Source organism: Triticum dicoccoides, chromosome 3B (assembly GCF_002162155.2).
Source record: "Triticum dicoccoides isolate Atlit2015 ecotype Zavitan chromosome 3B, WEW_v2.0, whole genome shotgun sequence".
NCBI classification, from domain to species: Eukaryota; Viridiplantae; Streptophyta; class Magnoliopsida; order Poales; family Poaceae; genus Triticum; species Triticum dicoccoides.
In genome coordinates, this window is record NC_041385.1 from 800,210,414 (window position 1) to 800,216,088 (window position 5,675).

Sequence of the window (5,675 nt, forward strand, 5' to 3'; positions counted from 1 at the left end):
CGAGTGCGCGGAAATGGATAAGCAAAGGAGGAAGAAGGCGTATTGAAAGGGTGAATTCTTATCCCCTTATATGGGCGGCCGAAGCTGCGTGCCCCCACCAGCCTAGTAAAGCTCGCTTATCTCCCAAGCGCCGCGATTGATGGCGCGGTTGGGTTACCCACGCCCGTATTGATGAGAATCCAGAATAAGGGGACACGATCTCTGCTTTGACAAGACGTGCCAAGGAAACCGCCTCGCTAAACACGCTAAGGTGGGACAGTAAAATGATTCGAATGAAGGCTTGGCTATGGCATGATGTCACACTGTGGAATAGGTCAGCAGATTAGATTTGTGCAGATATTATTCTCTCTATGGTGGTATGTGGAACTTATTTTACAGAGTCGGACACTATCCTTGTGTTCAACATCTTCTATGAAGTATTCAGAGGAGGAACCCGCCTTGCAATGCCGAAGACAAATTTGCACGCCGGACTCGTCGTCATTGAAGCCTGGTTCAGGGGCTACTGAGGGATTCCTGGATTAGAGGGTGTCCGGATGGCCGGACTCCCGGACTATGAAGATACAAGATTGAAGACTTCGTCACGTGTCCGGATGGGACTTTCCTTGGCGTGGAAGGCAAGCTTGGCGATACGATATGTAGATCTCCTCCCATTGTAACCGACTCTGTGTAACCCTAGCCCTCTCCGGCGTCTATATAAACCAGAGAGTTTTAGTCCGTAGGACGAACAACAATCATACCATAGGCTAGCTTCTAGGGTTTAGCCTGTCTGATCTCGTGGTAGATCAACTCTTGTACTACCCATATCATCAATATTAATCAAACAGGAGTAGGGTTTTACCTCCATCGATAGGGACCGAACCTGGGTAAAAACATCGTGTCCCTTGTCTCCTGTTACCATCCGCCTAGACGCACAGTTCGGGACCCCCTACCCAAGATCCGCCGGTTTTGACACCGACACATAGGAAATGACTTTTCATTCTCTTTCTATTTTTTGCCAAGGTCGGGTTTTGAGTCTTACTCAACTTCACACCTTACAACACAAGCAAGAACTCCTTCTTTGACTGTTCCATTTGGAATGCTCAATGTGTAAGCAGCTTCATCGAGGTCTTTCTTTGAAAAACTCCTTTCAAATACTCCTTTATGCGCTCCATAAAATTCTACATTATTTCTCATGAACAATATGTCATTCACATATTCTTATCAGAAAGGTTGTAGTGCTCCCACTAACTTTCCTGTAAATACAGGCTTCACCGTAAGTCTATATAAAATTATATGCTTTGATCAACTCATCAAAGCTTATATTCCAACTCCGAGATGCTTGCACCAGTCCATAGATGGATTGCCGGAGCTTGCACATTTTGTTAGCACCTTTAGGATCGACAAAATCTTCTGGTTGCATCATATACACCTCTTCTTTAAGAAATCCATTAAGGAATGTAGTTTTGACATCCATTTGCCAGATTTCATAAAGTGTGGCAATTTGCTAACATGATTCGGACAGACTTAACCATCGCTGCGAGTGAGAAAATCTTATCGTAGTCAACACCTCTATCAGCGTTTGTCTTCCTCTTGAAGATCCATTTTATTTTTTATGGCTTGCCGATCATCGGGCAAGTCCACCAAAGTCCACACTTTGTTCTCATACATGGATCTCAACTCAGATTTCATGGCCTCAAGCCATTTTACGGAATCTGGGCTCATCATCGCTTCCTCATAGTTTGTAGGTTTGCCATGGTCAAGTAACATGACCTCCAGAACAGGATTACCATACCACTTTGGTGCGGACTATACTCTGGAAGACCTACGAGATTCTGTAGTAACTTGATCTGAAGTTTCATGATCATCATCATCATTAGCTTCCTCACTAATTGGTGTAGGAATCACTAAAAATGATTTCTGTGATGAACTACTTTCCAATAAGGGAGTAGGTACAGTTACCTCATCAAGTTCTACTTTCCTCCCACTCACTTCTTTCGAGAGAAACTCCTTCTCTAGAAAGGATCCATCTTAGCAACAATTATCTTGCCTTCGGATCTGTGATAGAAGGTGTACCCAATAGTTTCCTTTGGGTATTCTATGAAGACACACTTCTCTGATTTGGGTTCGAGCTTATCAGGTTGAAACTTTTTTACATAAGCCTCGCAGCACCAAACTTTCGGAAAAGACAACTTTGATTTCTTGCCAAACCAAAGTTCATAAGGTGTCGTCTTAACGGATTTGGTGGTGCCCTATTTAAAGTGAATGCAGCTATCTCTAATGCATAACCCCAAAACAATAGTGGTAAATCTGTAAGAGACATCATAGATTGCACTATATCAAATAAAGTACGGTTATGACGTTCGGACACACCATTAAGCTGTGGTGTTCCAGGTGGCATGAGTTTGTGAAACTATTCCACATTGTTTTAATTGAAGACCAAACTCGTAACTCAAATATTTGTCTCCGCGATCAAATCGCAGAAAATTTTATTTTGTTGTTATGATGATTTTCCACTTCACTCTAAAATTCTTTGAACTTTTCAAATGTTTCAGACTTATGTTTCATTAAGTAGATATACCCATATCTGCTCAAATCATCTGTGAAGGTCAGAAAATAATGATACTCGCCACGAGCATCAACACTCATTGGATCACATACATCGGTATGTTTTATTTCCAATAAGTCAGTAGATCGTTCCATTGTTCCGGAGAACGGAGTTTTAGTCATCTTGCCCAAAAGGCACGGTTCGCAAGCATCAAATGATTCATAACCAAGTGATTCCAAAAATCCATGTTTATGGAGTTTCTTCATGCGCTTTACACCGATATGACCCAAACGGCAGTGTCACAAATAAGTTGCACTATCGTTATCAACTTTACATCTTTTGGCATCAATATTATGAAATATGTGTATCACTACGATCGAGATCCAACAAACTATTTTCATTGGGTGTATGATCATCGAAGGTTTTATTCATGTAAACAGAACAACAATTATTCTCTGATTTTTTATGAATAAACATATTGCAACAAACATGATCTAATCATATTTATGCTCAACGCAAACACCAAATAACATTTATTTAGGTTCTACACTAATCACGAAAGTATAGGGAGTGCACGATGATGATCGTATCAATCTTGGAACCACTTCCAACACACGTCGTCACTTCACCCTCAACTAGTTTCTGTTTATTCTGTAACTTCTGTTTCGAGTTACTAATCTTAGCAACCGAACAAGTATCAAATACTTAGGGGCTACTATAAACACTAGTAAGGTACACATCAATAACCTGTATATCAAATATACCCTTGTTTACTTTTCCATCCTTCTTATCCACCAAATATTCAGGACATTTCCGCTTCCAGTTACCATTTCCTTTGCAATAGAAGCACTTAGTTTCAGGCTTTGGTCCAGCTTTGGGCTTCTTCACGGGAGTGACAACTTGCTTGGCATTCTACTTGAAGTTCCCTTTCTTTTCCTTTGCCCTTTACTTGAAACTAGTGATCTTGTTTAATCATCAACACTTGATGCTTTTTCTTGATTTCTACCTTCGTTGATTTCAGCATCATGAAGAGCTCGGGAATCATTTTCGTCATCCCTTGCATACTATAAATCATCACGAAGTTCTAGTAACTTAGTGATGGTGACTAGAGAACTCTGTCAATCACTATCTTATCTGGAAGATTAACTCCCACTTGATTCAAGTGATTGTAGTACTCAGACAATCTAAGCACTTGCTCACGAGTTGAGCAATTCTCCACCATCTTTTAGGCGAAGTATTTGTTAGAGGTCTCATACCTCTTGACACGGGCATGAGTCTGAAATATGAATTTCATCTCATGGAACATCTCATATGTTCCGTGACGTATCAAAAACGTTTTTGTAGTCCCGGTTCTAAGCCATAAAGCATGGTGCACAAAACTATCAAGTAGTCATCATATTGAGCTAGTCAAACGTTCATAACGTCTGCATCTGCTCTTGCAATAGGTCTATCACCTAGCAGTGCATCAAGGACATAATTCTTCTGTGCAGCAATGAGGATAAACCTCACATCACGGACCAAGTCCGCAATATTGCTACTAACATCTTTCAACTTAGTTTTCTCTAGGAACACATATAAAAACATAGGGAAGCAACAACGCGAGCTATTGATCTACAACATAATTTGCAAAATACTACCAGGACTAAGTTCATGATAAATTAAAGTTCAATTAATCATATTACTTAAGAACTCCCACTTAGATAGACATCCCTCTAATCATCTAAGTGATCACGTGATCCAAATCAACTAAACCATGTCCGATCATCTCGTGAGATGGAGTAGTTTTCAATGGTGAACATCACTATGTTGATCATATCTATTATATGATTCACGCTCGACCTTTCGGTCTCAGTGTTTCGAGGCCATATCTGTATATGCTAGGCTCGTCAAGTTTAACTTGAGTATTCCGCGTGTGCAATAGTTTTGCACCCGTTGTATTTGAATGTAGAGCCTATCAGACCCAATCATCACGTGGTGTCTCAGCACGAAGAACTTCCGCAACGGTGCATACTCAAGAAGAACACTTATACCTTGAAATTTAGTGAGAGATCATCTTATAATGCTACCGTCAATCAAAGCAAAATAAGATGCATAAAGGATAAACATCACATGCAATCAATATAAGTGATATGATATGGCCATCATCATCTTGTGCTTGGGATCACCATCTCCGAAGCACCGTCATGATCACCATCGTCACCGGGGCGACACCTTGATCCTCATCGTAGGATCGTTGTCGTTTCGCCACCTATTGCTTCTACGGCTATTGCTACCGCTTAGTGATAAAGTAAAGCAATTACAAGGCGATTGCATTGCATACAATAAAGCGACAACCATATGGCTCCTGCCAGTTGCCAATAACTTTGTTACAAAACATGATCATCTCATACAAAAAAATGTAGCATCATGTCCATATCACATCACAACATGCCCTGCAAAAATAAGTTAGACGTCCTCTACTTTGCTGTTGAAAGTTTTACGTGGCTGCTACGGCTGAGAAAGAAGCGTTCTTACCTATGCATCAAAACCACAACGATAGTTTGTCAAGTTGGTGTTATTTTAACCTTCTCAAGGACCGGGCGTAGCCACACTCGGTTCAACTAAAATTGGAGAAACTGACACCCGCCAGCCACCTATGTGCAAAGCACGTCGGTAGAACCAGTCTCGCGTAAGCGTACGCGTAATGTCGGTCCGGGCCGCTTCATCCAACAATACCGCCGAACCAAAGTATGACATGCTGGTAAGCAGTATGACTTGTATCGCCCACAACTCACTTGTGTTCTACTCATGCATATAACATCTACGCATAAAACCAAGCTCGGATGCCACTGTTGGGGAACACAGTAATTTCAAAAAAAATTCCTATGCACACGCAAGATCATGGTGATGCATAGCAACGAGAGGGGAGAGTGTTGTCCACGTACCCTCGTAGACCGAAAGCGGAAGCGTTAGCACAACGCGGTTGATGTAGTCGTACGTCTTCACGATCCGACCAATTCAAGTACCGAACGTACGGCACCTCCGAGTTCAGCACATGTCCAGCTCAATGACGTCCCACGAACTCCGATCCAGCAGAGCTTTGCGGGAAAGTTTCGTCAACACAACGGCGTGATGACGGTGTTGATGATGCTACCGACGCAGGGCTTCGCCT